The following is a 20631-nucleotide window of genomic DNA, read 5'->3' as shown; positions in this document are numbered from 1 at the left end:
AGCTATCCAAGTTGGAATCACCTTGAGCAGTTTGTAACCCCAAATTGATTTTAAAGTGGTGCTATCAGCATAATTACATCATATAAATCAGGTGTAATTATTGTGGGGCCCAATCTTCTTTCTGGAGACTTCAAAGATTACAGTAGGAAAACTTATTGTCCATTGTGGAAATTTTAAATATTATTCATATAGACATATATTCAGTGAAAGGTACCACAGAGACAAAAATAGGTATAGGGAGAAGTAAAATTTTGTGAAAACAGAGTTTTGATAATAGTAGTCTGGTGTAGGAGGTCCTTCTTTCTATGTGTTGTTTACACTGGTTAATGAATAAAGAAACTGCTTTGGGCCTGGTGATAGGGCAGAACTTAGGCAGGCAGGGAGATAGAACTGAATGCTGGGAGGAAGAAGGGCAGAGTCAGAGAAGCCATGGATCCTCCACTGGACATGGACTCCAGTTAGAATCTCTGGTAAGCCACTGTCATGTGGTGATACCCAGATTAATGGAGATGGGTTAAACTAATATATAAGAGTTAGCCAATAAGAAGTTAGAGCTAATGGCCAAGCAGTATTTTAATTAATACAGTTTCTGTGTTGTTATTTCAGATGTAAGCTAGCCAGGTGGCTGGGACAAACAAGCAGTCCCTCTCTCTTTAACAGTAGTCCCTCAATTTTATCTTCCTTCTGTCCCACATCAAGTGGCTCCTGATATGAGACATAAACTCTGAATTTTTCTTTTAACAACATGCCTAATTTAGAGAATAATAGCCACCATCCAATTCCAAAGCCAACTTTGATTTTTAATAAATGACAACTATTTTATGTATGTCAATAGACTTTAACCCTGCAGAAGATATTAATATAATAAGTCAGATTTCTCTTTGCTTGGTGATTCTTTCTGGATAGCTATATTTTCTTCTTTAAAAATCTAGATGCCCAAGGTCTCTTGACTTTTGAAAGATAGGTATTTTCCTGTACAGACAAGAACAGAACCTTGCCCCTACTCTTTTGAGGTTTCCTTAAAACCCATGGGATTGTCATCTCTGTGGATGAGCTGTTATTTCTCTTTATCAAGAGGTTACTCCTTTTCAAACCGAATATTTATTAATTTTGATGGTATCCATAGCTTTTCTTCTTCTGTGGAAACAAGGGCAAAACCCGTTCTCCAACATAGCACATCTCCTGGTTTCTATTCTGAGGTCAACATGTCCTTGAAATACAACAGCTGATTTAATTCAGAAGTTTTTTTCTATTATCCAATGTCTCTCTGCAGCTGTTGTTCCTTTCTCATTAGCATTAAGAAAATGCAAGGTTAATAAAGCATTATGTTATGCAATCTATTTCTGGAGGTATTTTTTCATCCCTTTCTGTTTGTTTAACATATCCTTTATAGTTTGATTTGATCTTTCTATAACTGTCTGACCTATTGTGTGGTATTCCTGCAATATGCTTTATATTATAATAAATTAAAAAAAGGGTTTCATTTTTTACAGATATATGCTGGACCATTATCTTTATTTGTACAGGTATACCCATGATGACCATAGCTTCTAATAAATGTGTGAAAACCCAATCAGCCTTTTCCGAGCTCAAAGTAGTTGCCATTGGAAACCTGAATAGGTATCAGTGGTGTGGTGTATATATTTTAACTTTCCAATCTCTAGAAAGTGGAAGACACCCATCTGCCAGGTTTTATTCCTTTGAATACCCTTCGGGTTACTTACTGCAGGTAGTGGTGTTTGGTTATATAAAGAACAACTAGGACCTCTCCTTATAATCTCCTTAGATTGTTGTTATGTAATAGAAAAGTCCTTTTTTAAAACTTTGATATTGAAATGATGTTTTTATGAAATTCTGAGGTCTTCAGAACATATCCAATCAATAATAAATCAATTTCTGCATTACCTTGTCTAGAGGACCTGACAGAACCATATGGGATCAGATGTGTGTTATGTATATGGGACAAACATATTCCTGATTTTACCTTGAATCTGAATAAATAATGATGTCAAATCTGTATCATCTGGTATAAATTCAGTGTTTTCAATATGCAAAACAACTCTTTCTGCATATTGCAAATCAGTAACTATACTGAGAGATTCTTTAAAATCCATGAGAAAAAATGCCACAAGAAGAGCATATAATTCTACTTTTGGACAGAATTTGAAGGGCTTTATTTCACTTTACTTAAATCTTCTGATTTGTAACCTGTCTTTCCTGATTTATTTGCATCAGTATAGAATGTAGGGGCTCCAGTTATTAGTGTGTCATGTACAATGCGAGGAAGAATCCAGTTTGCTCTCTTTATAAGTTTAATGCTATTGCTTTTGGGATTGTTGTTATTAATCTCTTCCCAAAAAATTAGTACAAGCTTTTTGCCAGGGTTCATTGTCTTCTGATAATTTGTCAATTTCATCACTAGCAAAATAGACTGCTGGGTTTATTCCTGCTAATTGACAAAGTCTCAATTTTCCTTTTATAATTAATTCAGAGATATTTTCCATATGAAATTTTAATTTTTTACTCAGTTTATGTGGTAAAAAGATCAATTCTAAGATAATATCTTCCATCTGCATTAAAATTCCTGTAGGGGAATATTTTGAGGGTAATATGACCAGAATGCAGTTAAGATTCTGATCTACAGGATCCACATGTGCCTCCTGTAATTTCTCTTCAATAAAAGTCAATTCCTTCTCAGCTTCAGTTGTTAATTCCCTGGGAATATTTAATTCTTTGTGAACATCTAAGGTTTTGTTTAAATGAATTATTTGATCAGATTTTATTCCAGAAGTGGTCTGTAGATTGGAAATATCTCCTAACAATCTTTGGAAGTCGTTAAGAATCTACAATCTTTCTCTCCTAATTTGTGCTTTTCTGTGTTCTAATTTTCTGTAAACCTATTTTATAACCTAGATAATTGATAGAATCTCTTCTTTGTATTTTTCAGGAACAACTGTAATCCTTGACTGGGCAAAACTTTCTTTACTTCTTTAATCATTCTTTCTAAAGTATCTACATTTGAATCAGAGAGCAAAATGTTTTCCATGTAATAAAAAACTATAGCTTCAGGAAATTGACTTCAAAATATTGGAAAAGGGTGGGGCTATTTAACATTTGCTGTAGGAGAATCCCCCACTGATATCTTTTAGTAGGCTGAGAATTATTATACGTAGGCACTGTGAAGGCAAATTTTTGTCTTTTCCTTGCAAAGCTCTAGTGAAGAAAAAAATTTAAATCAATAACTATAAGAGGTCATACCTTACAAAAAAACTCAATAGAATATTGGCAAATGGAATCCAATAACACATCGAAAAAAAACCGTCTACCATGGTCAAGTCAGCTCCATCCCAGAGATGCAGGGCTGGTTTAACATACAAAAATCTATCAGTGCTGGGGGCTGGAGAGATGGCTCAGAGGTTAAAAGCACTAGCTGCTCTTCCAGAGGTCCTGAGTTCAATTCCCAGCAACCACATAGTGGCTCACAACCATCTATGAGATCTGATGCCCTCTCCTGGTGGGCAGGCATACATGCAGACAGAACATTGTATGCATAATAAATAAATAAATTTTAAAAATCTATCAATGCAATCAATCATATAAATAATATTAGATGCTGAAAAGTATTTGACAAAATCCAACAACATTCATGATAAAGATCTTGGAGAGATCAGGGATACAAAAACATATCTAAATATAATAAAAGCAATATACAGCAAGCTGACAGCCAACATCAAATTAAATGGAGAGAAATTAAAGTGATTCCACTAAAATCAGGAACAAGACAAAGCTGTGCAGTCTATCCATATTTATTCAACATAGTCCTTCAAGTTTTAGCAATAGCAATAAAACAACAAAAGGAGATCAAGGGGATTTAAATTGGAAAGGAAGAAGTCAAACTTTCATTATTTGCAGATGATATCATAGTGAATATAAGGGACCTCAAAAACTCTACCAGAGAACTTTTACAGCTGATTAATACCTTCAGTGATATGGCAGGATATAAGATCAACTAAAAAAAACAGTAACCCTCCTATATACAAATGATAAAGAAGCTGAGATGGAAATCAGAGAAACATTGCCTTTCACAATAGCCACAAATAACATAAAATATCTTGGGGTAACACTAACCAAAAAAATGAAAGACCTATTTAATAAGAACTTTAAATCATTGAAGAAAGAAATTGAAGAAGATACCAGAATATGGAAAGATCTCCCATGCTCTTAGATAGGTGGAATCAACATAGTAAAAACAGCAGTACTACCAAAAACAATGTATAGATTCAGTGCAATCCCCATCAAAATCCCAACACAATTCTTCACAGACCTTGAAAGACCAATAATTAACTTCATATGGAAAAATAACCCAGGATAGCCAAAACAATCCTGTACAATAAAGGAACTTCTGGAGGCATCACCATCCCTGACATCAAGCTCTTATTACGGAGCTACAGTAATGAAAACAGCTTGGTATTGGCTTAAAAGCAGAGAGGTTGACCAATAAAATTGAATCAAAGAGCCAAATATTAATGCACACACCTATGAACACCTGATTTTTGACAAAGAAGCTAGAAATATACAATGGAAAAAAGAAAGCATATTCAGCAAATGGTGCTGGCATAACTGGATGTCAACATGTAGAAGAGTGAAAATAGATCCATATCTATCACCATGCACAAACTCAAGTCCAAATGGATTAAAGACCTCAATGTAATCTGACCACACTGAACCTGATAGAAGAAAATGTGGGAAGTTGTCTTCAATGCATGGGCACAGGAGACCACTTCCTAAATATACCCCAGTATCACAGACACTGAGAGCACCAATAAATAAATGGGACCTCCTGAAACTGAGACAGTTCTGTAAAGCAAAGGGCACAGTCAATAAGACAAAAAGGCAACCTACTGAATGGGAAAAGATCTTCACCAACCCCACATCAGACAAATGACTGATCTCCAAAATATATAAAGAACTCAAGGGATTAGACATTAAAATTCTAAATAACACAATTAAAAAATGGAGTACTGAACTAAACAGAGAATTCTCAAAAGAAAAATCTCAAATGGCCAAAAGATACTTAAGGAAATGTTCAACATCCTTAGCTATCAGGGAAATGCAAATCAAAGCAACTCTGAGATATCATCTCATACCTGTCAGAATGGCTAAGATTAAAAATACTAATGATAGCTTATGCTGGAGGGGATGTGGAATAAGGTGAACACTCATTCATTGCTGATGGGAATGCAAACTTGTACAACCACTATGGAAATCAGTATGGTGGTTTCTCAGAGAATTGGGAATCAACATGCCTCAGGATCCAGCAATACCATTCTTTGACATATATACCAAAGATGCTCACTCATACTGCAAAAACATTTGTTCAACTATGGTTATAGCAGCATTATTTGTAATAGCCAGAACCTGGAAACAACCTAGATGCCCCTTAATGGAAGAATGGATAAAGAAAGTGTGGCACATCTACACATTAGAGTACTACTCAGCGGAAAAAAAAATCACATCTTGAATGCGAATGGATGGAGATAGAAAACACTATCCTGAGTGAGGTAACTCAGACCCAAAAAGATGAATATAGTATATACTCACTCATAAGTGGATACTAGCTTTAAAGAAAGGACATTGAGTCTTTAGTTCATGATCCTAGAGAAGCTAAGCAATAAGGTGAGCCCAAAGAAAAATATATAGAGACCTACCTGGAAACTGGAAATGGACAGGATTGATTGAGGAGAGGATAGGAGAAGAGGAGGAGGGTAGAGGAGAACTTGAGGGAATGGGATGTTCAAGATGGAGGAAGGACAGACATGAGAGTAAGGAGAGCTATTTTGATTGAAGGAGCCTTTATGGTGCTAGCAAGAAACCTGGCTCTAGAGAAATTCCCAGGAATCCAAAAGTATAACCCCACCTAGGACCCTAGGCAATAGAGGAGAGAGGGCCCTATCTTGACTTGCCCTGTTGTCAGACTAATAAATATCTTAAATATTACCATAGGGCCTTTATTCAGCAAATGATGGAGGCAAAGGCAGAGACCCACATCAGAGCATTAGACTGTGCTCCCAAAGTACAGTTGAAGAGTAGAAGGAAGAAAGTATGAACAAGGAGGTCAAGACCATGATGGGTTCACCCACTGTAGCAGTTTGCCTGAGCTAATGGGAGCTCACCAACTTCATAAGTAGTGGGAAGGAACAAGCATGGGACCAAACTAGTTTCTCTGAATGTGGTTGACAGTTGCATGGCTGGGGCTGTTGAGGGGCCACTGGAAGTAGCACCAGGATTCATCCTTACTGCATGTACTGGCTTTTGGGGATTCTATTCTCTTTGGATGTATACCTTGCTTAGCTTAGATATATTAGGGAGTACCTTGGACCTTCCACAAGGCAATGTGCCTTACCCTCTCTGAGGATTAAATGGGGGTGGGGTGGGAGGGTGTGTGGAGGGAATGAGAGAAGGGGAGGGAGTGGGAATTTGGATTGTTTTTTTTTAATTTAGTAAATTAAAAAAAGAAAAGAAAAAAAGAGGTCATCCTTTAGGCAACAGGGAAGGCAAAGGAATTCTAGATTGTAGAGGGCCCATAGGTTGAATCACCTTATTAATAGCTCTTAGATCTGTCACCATTCTCCATTTTCCAGGGTTTGTTTTGTTGTTGTTGAAAGGAGAAGGTCCCTTTATTCCGGCTGCCCAGATAGCTTGCACCCAAAATATTCACACAGAAACTGTATTAATTAAATCACTGCCTGACTCATTATCTCTAGCCTTTTATTGGCTAACTCTCACATCTTGATTAAATCCAGAAGTTTAATCTATTATTGGTCATGGTCATCATCATAGGGAGCATTGCAACACACAGGGAGCTGGAATAGTAGCTGAAAGCTACATTCTGATCTACAGGCCAAGAGAGGGAGAGGGGCTAGGCCCAGCATGGGCTTTTAAAAACTTCAAAGCCCACATCCAGTGACATGCTTCCTCCAACCTGTCCATATCTGTTCCAACAAGGCAATCCTTTCAAATAGTTTCACTCCTTAACTAAAAATTCGAATATGAGTCTATGGGGGCCATTCCTATTCAAATCACCACATACCTGAGTCATAGACCACAGAAAAATTCAGCTGTTAATTACTTGGAAACTTCATCCCTGATGAATAACTTTCATAGTACTAGAAGGTTCTGTGCATGCTACTGGAAGAGAAAAATCATTGCTGCTCTTACCCAATTATGGATTATATGAGCTACAATAACAGCCTACCTGATAAGATGTGCCCATTGGTGCAAATGAGACACAAATATTATGGAAGTAACCAACTACTTTCTTATTGCCTTTAAAGTCCACTCCATAAGACAGAATGCATATTTTGTACCAGTATCTGGTCATAGGCCCTAGTAGGAAACCTAGTGTTAGTTTTCTGACAAATGGAATGAGTAATAAACTTTCCCCTGAATTCTTACCTCAATAGCTTTATATTTCTGCATCTCTCAATCCTTTTCGAAAAATCTCTTGTTGTATCCTGAAGTCCAATCACCAAGGAGGAGTCGCCCCAAGAGACCACTCTCATACCACAGTTGATGTAAAAGCAAGAGGATTTAATTAATTCAGTCATGACAGGGTCTTTCAGCATTCAGGAAACAAAAGACCCCAAATGTCACAAGCCATTTTTAAAGCAAAAAAAAAACATAGAAACGTGGGGGGAGAAACTTGGGGGTTGTTCTTCAACTATTAGGATTGGCTTATTCAAAGGGCTACTAGCAATGTTATTGGTCTAAGCCAGGGCTGGAGGGCGGTTGCCAGATCAGGTGAGGTAAGAGGAAACATTTGAGGGTTACTTTGACCCCCTTCCCAGGGACTAAGTCAAAACATCAGGAACTGAGTCATCACCTAAGGGTTATCTTGCCCCTATTCCAATAACTGAGTTCTATTTGGAGAACATTCACAAGGACTCAGGGAGATGGAAAGTACCCAACATTTCAGTATGTGCATGTATAGTTGTTAGATCCTTAGTTCCTAGGTGATGGGGGGACACTACTGTTGAGAGGCCTCAGAAATGGCCTCAGAGTTGTCAGAAATGGCTTCAGAGTTATCCTAGAGTTTTACACTCTCAGTAGTAGATGGTGAACCACATTGGTTAACAAACAGAATAAGAGTGTGTGGAATGCTTAGTTCTAGTCTCAGGGATCATCCAGAAAGGGGGCAGAATATTGTAAGATGCACATGTAGTGGACCTCTTCAGTATGCTGGCTATATCACACACAAAAACCAACAGATGTGACTTCATGCTCAAAACTTACACAAGATCAGGACTCATGAAGTCCTATCCCTATCTGAGAAATTTTTGGTAACTGGCAGCTGCTGGGGGAGGAAAGGTCCATTTTCTTCAGCAATGAGGACAACAGGGACTACTCGTGTTCTAGGGGATGGTTTTACATCAGTGCACATACTAGCAGAACTCAGTGGACTCCATGGGCTTAAAAAAGATGAGAGAGTAAACTGGTGGAGGGATAAGGAACAGATTGGAGGAGATGGATTGGGGATATAGATTTGATTAGGACACATTACATGCAAATTTGAAATTCTCAGACATAAAAGAAAATAAAAACTTCACAAAAAATAAAGTTGAGAAAAAGAAGCCAAACATATAAAACCATTCATATTTTAGAAATTATACAAATTTCAAAAATTCCAAAAGCAATTTATGACACTAGAAATTAGGATACTATTCACCTTTGGATGTGTAGTTACTACTGTTGATGGGAACTAGAATGTTGGTGTAACCCCTAAAAATAGGGACCCCACACATTGATGTAGACATACATAGTCAGCATACACTATTACAAACCACTAGGAGTGACATCTGGATAAAGAGGAAGACTACACAGTTTGATCTACTTAATGGCTGTTAGCTGGCATAACTATTAAGCTTTCTTCTCTCAAAAGTCCTAGTTAAATAATATTCAGTTATTCTACCACATACCAAATGTTTTGGAAAGACAAGACAGTGATTATCGACATGATCCATAAAATAGCTCCAGCAATTCAATAAATTAGAAAGAAAGAGGCATTAGTTCAGAGTTCCACTTGGTCTCAAGCTCTATTAGGAATAGCATCAATGAATTCTATCCATCTAAAATTATTTTATTTGTTTTTTTTCTTTTTTAAAATTTATTTTAAAAATTTCCATCTCCTCCCCTCCTCCTCCCCCTTCCCTCCCCTCCCTTCCACCCATACCCCCACTCCCTCCCTCTCCAAGTCAAAGAGCCATCAGGGTTCCCTTCACTATGTTAAGTCCAAGGTCCTCCCAACTCCCCCTAAGTCCAGGAAGGTAAGCAACCAAGCTGACAAGGCTCACAGTGAGCCCGTCCATGCTGAAGAGTCCAAGCCCATCACCGTTGTCCTTGGTTTCTCAGTCCTCCTCCACTGTCAGCCACATTCAGGGAGTCTGGTTTGGTCGCCTGTTCCATCAGTCCCATTCCAACTGGACTTGGTGGTCTCCCGTTAGTTCTGTCCCACTGTCTCAATGGGTGAACGCACCCCTCACATGTAATTTAATAAGCATTATCTTCAACCTAAAATACTAAAAGACCAAACCCATAATTATCTCATTAGATGCAGAAAAGGCCTTTGAAAAAATCCAGCATCCCTTCATAATAAAAATCCTAAAGACACTGTGGATATGACATCTCAACATAATGAAAGAAATTTACAACCCAGAGCCAACATCATTCTAAGTGTAGAGAAACTCAAAGCATTTCCACTAATCTAACAAAACAATGTTGCCTACTCTCTTATACCTGTTCAGTATAGTGCTTTAAATCTTAACTAGGTCAATAAGACATTGAAGGAAATAAAAGAGATACAAATAGGAAAGGAAGAAGTCAAAGAACTCTTAGCACAGATATTATGGTTTTATACATAGAAGATTCGAAAGATTCCACCAGGAAACTTCTACACAAGATAAATACTTTCAGCAAAGTAGCAGAATATAAAATCAACACACAAAAATCAGTAGCCTTCCTACACTCAGCTGACAAACATATTGAGAAATACAGAAGGGAAACTGGCCAAGTGGTGGTGGCACACACCTTTAATCTCACGAGGCCAGCATGGTCTACAGTGCAAGTTCCAGGAAAGCCAGACAGCCAGGTTTCACAGAGAAACACTGTCTCAAAAAAAAGTGTGTGGGGGGGTTGCATTTCATGACACCTTCAAAATTACATTTCAAGGACTCTAACCAAGCAAGTGAAAGACTGATATAATAAAAACTTCCAAGTCATTAAAGAAAGAAATTGAAGAGGACTTCAAAAGATGGGAAGACTACCCACACTCACAGATCAGTAAAATTACTAGTGTGAAAATGGCTGGCTTACCATAAGCAGTCTGAAGATTCAGTGCAATCTCCATGAAAATTCCAACACAAGTCACACAAATTGGAAAAACACATCTTAAACTTCTCATGGAAATGTGAAAAGCCAGGCTAGCTAAAACAACCCTGAATAGTAGAGGAACTGCAGAGAAATCACCATCCTAGATATCAAGATGTGCTAGAGAGTTATAGCAATAAAAAAAAAACAGCATGGTATTGGCATGAAACATTGATCAAAGGAATAGAATGGAAGACTAGTGTATAACTCCATGTACCTGACTCTTGACCAAAAACATCCAAAATACACCCAGAGATGTAGTTATGAGGCAAGCAGGCCTGCTTTTCATCCTGCCTGGCTCCCGTACTCCTAGCTTTACACCCAAAGTAACAACACACAAATTGTATTCATTTAAACACTGCCTGGCCCATTAAGTTTCAGCCTCTTATTGGGTAATTCTCACGTCTTGCTTTAACCCATATTTAGTAATCTGTGTAGCACCATGAGGTGGTAGCTTGCCGGGAAAGATCCTAACCTGTGTCCTTCTCCGGTCAGGGAATCATGGCGTCTGCCTCACTGCCTTCTTCCCAGCATTCTGTTCTGTTTACTCCACCTACCTAGTTTTCTGTCCTATCAAAGGGCCAAGGCAGTTTCTTTATTAACCAATGAAAGTAACACATAGACAGAAGACCCACCTACATCACAGAGGAAAGACAGCATCTTCAAGAAATGGCACTGGCTAAATTGGGTAGTAATATGTAGAAAAATAAAGAAGATCCATATCTAACGCCCAGCACAAAACTCAACTCCAAATAGATCAAGAACTTCAAGGTAAAGACATGAAACCCTGAATCTGGTAGTGGAGAAAGTAGGGAATATGCTTGAACTCATTGGCACAAGAAAGAACTTTCTGAATGAGACCTGCTATGCTTGTTACTCTTCTATCGCTGTGATAAAACACCATGGCCAAGACGACTTATAAAAGGAAGGGTTTATTTGGGGCTTACCATTCCAGAGGAATAAGAACCCAGGGCCATCATGGCAGGTAGCATGACAGTATGCAGGCAGACAAGGTGCTGGAGAGCTCACATCCAGAGCCATAAACAGGGAACAGAGAATGCAATGGGAATGGCAGTAGTCTGTTGAAGTCTCAAGCCCATCCCCAGTGATACATCTTTTCCAACAAGGTCACACTTCTAAATCCTTCCCAAAGGGTTACACCAACTGGGGACCAAGTCCTAAAATATATGAGTCTAAGGGGACCCTTCTCATTCAAACCATTACATCTGGTTTGAATTATTACAAATAATTAATAAATGGTAGGTTCACCAAGCTCCAGGAGAAAGTCACAGATCCATAACATATGGATAGTACAAATTATACCTGGTGTTTTTTTAAGACAATATTAGAAGAGTAGGGAAGGGAGGTGGATCAGAGAGGAAGAGGAGTAGGAGATGAATATGATGAAAAATACATTATACAAAATCCTCTCAGGACTAATGAGAAAGTGGGACTATACATCGGACCAAATAATACATTTTTTTTGCAAAAAAGATGCATTTGTGAAGTGCTTTTTAGCACTACTTATAGAGAAAAATGGAGTTTTACTAGGAATATGTTATTTGGGGTAGCAGTCAAGGATGCTTTCTGAGGTAACAACTACGAGATTCATGCTGCTAGAAGCAGAAGGTAGAGAGGGAAATGGAGGTTTTTATCACTGTCACCCATCACACACAGAGCATCTATTTTGCTTATCTTATCTACTTTGTCCTGCAACTTGGTGCAGTGATAAGCTGTCTTCCAAACATAAAGGAAAATAATAATTTAATAGACACTAACAACACATACTTCTTGCTCATTATACCACTTTTAGCCAATTACTAACTTCCCACTTGTAGCGCCTCTAAATTTTGGGCATCAAATATCACCTGGAGACTTGTGAAGTCACAGGTTTCTTGGTTAAAACCCAAGAGTGCATTTGCCTATAGATGCCCCCCCGAGAAAGTCCATTTAAAACTATTTCCTATGTGAGAAGTAGTTACTGGCCATAGAAAGCCTGGGCTCAATTTCGTATTCCTTTGGCACCCATTTCAGTTCTCTTAAGTATAAATTAGCCTTTCAAGAAGATTAGCCATGAGGGAAGCGAGGTTGAAGAATTAATAAAAGTCTTATGTTAAGGGACAAGGCAGTGAATAAACAAATTAGTGCCACAAGTGAAGCGTGGAACCGAGCCCTTATTCACATGGGGATGCTTGCAGAAAGTGTGGGCTTGAAAGCATGAGAGAGAAGAGAGGAAGGAGACAACTTATTTTTGTCTGTTTCATGCCAATTGCTTCTGAAAATCATGAACAGTTTTCAGTAATTGCGACAGACCATTTTAGAGAGGCAGTGCCATTCTCTGGGGCTCCCCCAAATCCCAACACACAGTGTTTCACCAACTAGTCACTACAGTGTGGTAACTCAGTGGATAATTATTCCCATGGGAGCTAATTTTTCATTACTTAGTTTGACTTGAAAATGTTTTCTGCAAAACTCACACCTTTGGGAAATTGTAACATTTTGCCCTCATCTTCTTGCCTATACCCTAAGTAATTAGAGAGGAGATGTGGTTACTAGATATTTCCTAAACTGTCTTAGTGAATCTGCCCTTTGGCCTCAGGTAGGACCATCTGAGACAGATATAAGTATTTGACAGTACACTATTAGTAACACCTAGTATAATATATACATGCTATTACTGTTCCACATATGATGGATACTTTCTGTATGGTGTACATTGAAGGTTAGGCCTTCAATAAGGAAGGAGATAAAGAGAACACCAGAGGTGTAAAAAATGTAAGTTCCAATATCAGATACAACAAAGGGTGTAAATAAAGAATAGGTGAGTAATTGGAGGACTTGTTATCAGGAAATATAGAAAAAAAATTCATTCTACCCCATTTCTGGATACAGATATAAAATGGAATGTATGGTGGCTACTAAAGATTTTGAAAAAACAACAGTAGCCGAGGGTTTGGGAAAATACCAGAATCAGAAACATTATCAACTCAGCTGTAAGTTGACTATGGTTTCATCCTGCCCAAGGACTGGAAGTGAGCACAAACAGCAGGAAGAGAAAACTGAGACCTGTTGCTATGCTATGGTAAGGAGGAACACCAGGGAGTTTATGTGCTGAGAACCAGTGATGAGATAATGCCTCAGGAAAGAGACCACATTAAAATCTGTAAATAGTTCATCCATGCATGATTGAATAGAGGCCAAAGCCAGTGAGAACTATGGGATTAAGATATAACCAGTATTATTACTCTTTCCTCTAGGTCAACTAGGTCTCAGCTATAACAAGAATGCACTTCAGGATTGTCTGGCTTAAGAGACACTTCTGAATCTCAGAAGTTGTTTAAAACTGGCCCTAAAGAGTTTATTGGTACTAATTTCTAGATGTCTGTTATTTACTCTCTTCCCACACCCTTCGAATATGGAATCAAATTAGATCAACTGAGATGGATCCCATCCTGGCACTGTGGGACAATGGACAACAAATCATAGAATATGACTAATCATTGCTATCTTCAGAGAATATTCTTCAGAGACAAGGGGAGAAGCCATCAGAATTGAAACAAGGCCATGCTGGGCATGGAAGCTCTTCCCTGTACTTGGGAAGCTGAAGCACAGAGTTATAAGTTTAAGGACTGGGGAGGGACTAGGTTTCACGATGAGACCCTGTCTCAAACCAGCAAGATGGGGTTGATTATGCCAGTTCTTCCAAAAGAAAAACTCAAGAGGTAAAAGAAAATGGTTCTTATATGTGATTACCTGACACCAACTAAATTCTCAAACCTTGGTCCCTCCTTGCATTTGGTCCCTCCTTGCCTTCTATTATATGTTTCAGATACAGACATGTTTCATCTCAAGACTAAGGCATTAAGACATAGTAGAGACCTGTAACTGGCTTGACAGAAATGAAGGTAGTCTGAAGACACATGTGTTCCCAGTCTGGTTATTAAAACAATGGAGCCCAAGAAATAGGAATTGCTCAAGGAATCTCCTGCTGGGAGAAGGGAAAGGTATCCCTGGAGGGTGAATATGCCTCTCAGAAAAGATTTCACATAGTTCTAATAACTTTTCAGACCACATAGCAGGGTTTGACTGAAGTCTAGAAGATGATGGAGAGTGGAGGATGGGACCACAGTTTGACCAGGGCTGCTTAGATGCATATATCCCTGCCCTCCATCTAAAGCACTTTAATTGGTGTTTCAGAATTTCATATATGCACATAATGTGCTTTGATCAAATGCACATCTAATATCTCCCCTCCACTTTCTCCCTATACTACCACCTCCATTCCCTAATTTTATGTCTTCTTCCTCTTTCTTCTACTCCTTCTTAAAGCACAGAGCCCACTTAGATATGCCAGTGTGTGTGCAGGGCCATCTATTGGAGCATGAGCATCCTTGCAGGAGGCTAAATCCTTTAAGAAATTTGACTCTCTCTCTCCAAAAATATCAACTGACAAAGCCTTCAGCTAAGTGTGGGACTTCTGACCATCTCCCTCCTTCACTGGGAATATATTCTGACTTGATCTTGCTCAGGTTTTGTGCATGCTTTCACAACTACTGTGAGTTTTTATGAGCAAGTGCACTGTTGTGTATGTTAAATACTACCACATGTATGTGTCTGTGTGTGGGTGCATGTGCACATAGAAGAAATCCATGTAAGGAAACAGTGGGAGGGACCTCTTGCAAAGCAGGAAGGCAGGATTCACTAGAAGCCAATACTGCTGAACTTTGGACATTAGCTTCTCTCTTGCAGAATAACAAAAAATAACTTCTATTATTTAATAGAAATTGTGATATTTTAGTACTACAAGACATATGTCACTTTTACATATCTAATATAGACAACTGGTCTATAATGTCCCAAATATTAAATTCATTATTCAACATCTTTTGGCCCCTGGGCACTTGGACACAAGCACACACATATATAAACAAACAAACAAACAAACAAATACATAAATAAGTAAATATTTTAAAGTACCAGAAAATGGTAAAAAAAAAGAATTTCTAATATTTTAATCCTGTTATGCATTTGTCAAAGACTTACTAATATTCTATCTATCTATCTATCTATCTATCTATCTATCTATCTATCTATCTATCTATCTATGCCAGTTGTGTTTGGTTCTATCCTAGGTCTCTGGGCTGTCCAGACTCCAGCTCCTGGTTATTCAGGTAGTGTGAGGCATGGGCTCCCTCTCATGGCATGGGCTGTCTCAAATTGGATCAGTCATTGTTGGCCCCTCCCCACAAGTTCTGCACCACCATTGCCCTAGTATATCTTACAGGCAGGACAAATTGAAGGTCGAGGGTTTTATGGCTGGGTTGGTGTATCAGTCCCACCACTGAAAGGCTTGCCTGGTTACAGAAGATGACCAGTTCAGTCTCTGTATCCTCCATTACTAAGAGGCCTCAGTGTTAGAGGAAGTCTGCATGTTTGTTTTCCAGGTGCCCAGAAACTGAAGTAATCACACAGAAACTGTATTAATTAAATCACTGCTTGGCCTATTAGCTCTAGCTTCTTATTGGCTAACTCTTACATATTAATTTAACCCATTTCTATTAATCTGTGTATCACTACATGGCTGTGACTTACTGGCTAAAGTTCCATCTGGCTCCAACAGAGCTACATGGCTTCTCTCCAACTCTACCTTTTCTCTCCCAGCATTCAGCTTAGTTTTCCCCACCTAGCTCTGTTCCCCTATAGCTCTGCTATAGGCCTAAAGCAATTTCTTTATTCATTAATGATAATCAAAGCATACAGAGGGGAATCCCACATCACCTCCCCTTTTCTGTTTAAATAAAAAGGAAGGTTTTAACTTTAACATAGTAAAATTATATAAATCAGTTATCAAGCAAGAATTATAGTTATAATATTTATGTCTACTTTATCTTTTATCATAACTAAGGAAAAGTATAACTACAACTATAATTCCTCAACTCTATCAAAGTCCCCAGAAGGATATAATATTACCTAAGTAAACAGGAGGTACATTGTAAGCAACTTCCAAAACTCTAGAATTGACAGATATATTTCACTACCTGGACAGTCACCCAAAGTTCTGTAATGTTGGGGCATCCATCTTCAGCCTACAGGCCCATAGCATCTGGTAGACTTTTCCATGAAGCAGGAAATTTCATAGACAGGTCCACCTATATTGGCAGTTTGTCAGTCACTTTCTTTTGTATCCTGCAGAATGTCTGGCAGACTCTTTCATAAAGCAGGAACCCTGAAGGATTGCCTCACCTTTAAGAAAGTTTTAGCAGTCATTTCTCTATGGAACCTGCATGTCCAGTTAAGCAGTCCAGGCAAGAGCATTTTTTTGCCCAAATGGCTAGCAAACTCTATAAGGAGCCTCTTCGATGTCTAACTTCCTCTAGAAGTAACTGGTGCTGCCAGGAACAGACATGTCTCTGTCATGAAAAGACCTAAGTTCTTAAAACATTTTAAATGTCATATTCTGTAGTCTTTGAAAGGTTTGAAGAATACTGATCTATCTGAAATACATCTCTGTACATCTAGAGATGTAACTAATATGACTACAGTCTTGACTATTGTAGATGATTATCTATTAACCTGTATTTCTTAATTACACATTACATTTTTAAATGAGATGCACAAACACAATACCTTAATCAAGAGCAGAAATATACATATAACAAGATTGACCTTAAATTTGTATCAACAAACCAAGATCCATAACAAAGCAAATCTTCATGGAATATCCCCCTTTAAATGTAAACAAACATTTATATACAATATTTGGGAATATGGGTATAGTTTTTCTCCAAATTGCTTCCTGCTGTTTATTGGGTGAAGTAATTTTTTGAAGGGTGTCTAAGGTGACCTTTCAGGAGGTCTTGGTCCATCAAACCATATTAGTCTGGAATTAATCCACAGGTTCTCATTTTCTGTGTAAACAAAAGAAGAACCTCTTTTCCAAAGCAACATATCCTTAGACTCAAATTCTGAAGTCAAGATATATTTATAATATACATGCTGGTTTAGCTTAGCAGTTCATACAATGAAATGTCTCTCTGTACTTAGCTCCTACACAGTCAAAAAATTCAAAGAAGACACAATAATATCCATAATCCAGACTCTCTGTGAATTTTCTATCTTTGCGTGACTTGTTTTTCTTCACTTCTTTAACCTATGACTGTCTGTACTTTGTGTCTTTAAAGACTTTGTTTCAATTTTTTATAAATCATTTATTTCCTTTTATAATTCTCTATATTCTTTTTCTTCTCTCCCCCAAGCCTATGTACATTCATCTAACACTGTGACTCATTTAGAGGCCTTTTATGTCTGAATCTGTAATTCTTTACTGTCCAGGAATGCTTCTTAAAATGCTAAGCGCTTCTTAAAAATTTAAGCTGCAGCATTATTAAGGTATATATGGTACCACCTTCTTGCATCGCCCAGTTCAGCATGGCAGAGTTGTTTGCTGCCTCTGAGACATAGGCACAGTGCCACATCTCTAGGCATACAGTTGGTCCATGTTGCTACCTAGCAAGCCGGAACATGTTGCTCACAAACCCCATTCAAATGTTCAGTCTCCTGAAAGAGCCAGAGGTTGCACTAGCAGCATAGCCCAGAAAGCTGGCATTTCAAAATGGCACAGCTTCTTTTCTGCTGCTGCTGAGTCAGGAAAACCTTTCTTAAAGGAGCTGCGGCATGCTGCCAGAAAACAGCAAGAAGCTGTGTTAAACTCTGTATTTTTGTGTCTAGAATTTTTTTTCAAGCCCTCTCAGGTTTTAAATGGATTTTAATCAACCACATTGGCACCAATTTGTTGGAGGAAGGCCACCTGTTTGTTTCCCGGCTGCCCAGAAACTGAAGTAATCACACAGAAACTGTATTAATTAAATAACTGCTTGGCCTATTAGCTCTAGCTTCTTATTGGCTAACTCTTACATATTAATTTAACCCATTTCTATTAATCTGTGTATTGCCATATGGCTATGGCTTACTGGCTAAAGTTCCATCTGGCTGCAGTGGGGCTACATGGATTTTCTCCAATTCTGCCTTCTCTCTCCCAGCATTCAGCTTAGTTTTCCCCACCTAGCTCTGTTCCCTTATAGTTCTGCTATAGGCCCAAAGCAGTTTCTTTATTCATTAATGGTAATCACAGCATACAGAGGGGAATCCCACATCACCTCAGCAGTGTAGCCCTCATAGATTCCATGGAGTTTTCTCATCACTCCTCAAATGCCATCCAGTTCCAGTCCTCTCTCCCAGTACTCTCTTCCTCCAACCCAGACAACCTGACCTCTTTTGTTCACATCCCCACCCACCCCCAGTCCACCTGCAAAATCTATTCTATTTTCCCTTCCCAGAGAGATCCACATGCCTCCTGAGAGCCCTCTTTTTACCTAGTCTCTCTGGAGCAGTGGTTTGTAGTATGATTATCATTTACTTAACAGCTAATATCCACTTATGAGTGAGTGCATACCATGTTTGTCTTTCTGGGTCTACATTATCTCACTCAGGATGATTGTTTTCTAGTTCTATCCATTTGCCTGCTTATTTCATGATGTATTTTTTTAACTACTGAAACTCCATTGTATGAATGAACCACATTTTCCTTATCCATTCTTCTGCTGAGGGACCCACTGTTACTTTAAAAAATAAAAGTCTTACTCTTATTTGTGTATGGAGGCCATGTGTAAAGAAGACAATTGTGGGAGTCAGTTCCCTCCTTCCATTATGTGGGCTCTAAGGACAAAACTCAGGGGGTCAGGTGTTGGGGTAAGCATATTTACCATGCCAGTCCCCTAACATTTTTGTAAAATGTTTCAAAATGCAAATTTATCTATGGTTTTAAAAACAAACAAACAGAAACAACAAAACAGGCTGATCTCAAACTTGCTAAGTAGCCAAAAATGACCTTGAGCTTCCTGCTGGGATTACAGTGCTAGGATTATAGACATGTGGCACTTTTTACCATTTGTGTGATGCAGGGGAATGACTACTTCAACAACTGGTCTCTCTCTCTCAACCCTGTAAAGACTTTCTAAGGTTAAGATTCCATGTACAGTGTAACTAGCTACTCACTCTGTATCTCAAGCAAGTAGCCTTTAAAACATTAAAACATTATTCTGTTCTTAGAAACATTTATACAAGTGAATTATCTTAGAAAAGACTTTATTACTTATTAAAGTAATTGCTGTTTTATGAAAATTTGCCAGAGTTTTGATGACTTAGTAAGCTTATCTTAAAAGTCTAAATTCTGCTGGGTGATGGAGGCAGTCACCTTTAATTCCAGCACTCAGGAGTCAGAGGCAGGTGAATCTCTGTGAGTTTGAAAGGGCAGCCTGGTCTACAGAGTGAATTCCAGGACAGTCAAGGCTACAGAGAATCCCTGCCTCAAAAAACAAACAAACAAAGAAACAAAAATCAAGTTCACTTAAGTTACTTGATTAAGTCTTCTAGATGGCTACTTACAACCATTTTAGTACATTTAATGCCATCTGATACTGTATGTATCTGTAGTGGAAATATGTAGAGATGAATATCTGAGCTTGATATTATATGGGAGTTTGCAGAGTTAAAGATATATAGTGAAAGCAGTGACCCATGCTCCATTTTATAACAGGCCTGTCTGTTTTTTCAACACATAAAACAGGCAATGGAATTGTTTTGTTTTGTTTTATTTTTAGAAGCAGGATTTCACATATACTAGGCTAGCTTCAAGTGTCATGTATCAGAGGGTGACCTTAATCTTCTATTCTCTTGCTTCCATGAGATTACAGGTGTAGGACCAGTACTTGTTTAAGATGTTGCTCTTTTTTAATTAGTTCCATTTGGGGGAGGGGAGGGGGGAAGGGAGAGAGAAGGGGAGAACCTGCCATTTGGATAGTCCTGCTATTTGAAAACCTGGCCCACATCTATTTGTCTTATTTTGGTCTTGTATATGAGGCCACCTGTACATATGCTAATGTTTGTGTCACTAGCACTGTTCCCTAATGTGTAAGAGTCCTAAGGTTTTGGTTTTCATCAGTGCTATAGATGTATTATCCTACTAAGTCAAAGACTAAGTTTTGCTTCAAAAGTAGAAAGTAAATACATAAGGGTTCTGTGTAGTTCAGTGCAGTGATGCTGTAGCCCCCTTACATGCTCGTGCATTCTACAAGCCTTCTTGGTACAAAGCTTAAGACTCTTTCCCAAGCTGGTGTCCTCTGAATTGGACCTGTTAGTAATACCACCCAC

This window comes from Arvicola amphibius, chromosome 2 (genome assembly GCF_903992535.2).
Source record: "Arvicola amphibius chromosome 2, mArvAmp1.2, whole genome shotgun sequence".
In the NCBI taxonomy this organism is placed as follows: Eukaryota; Metazoa; Chordata; class Mammalia; order Rodentia; family Cricetidae; genus Arvicola; species Arvicola amphibius.
Note: the sequence above shows the minus strand (reverse complement) of the source record.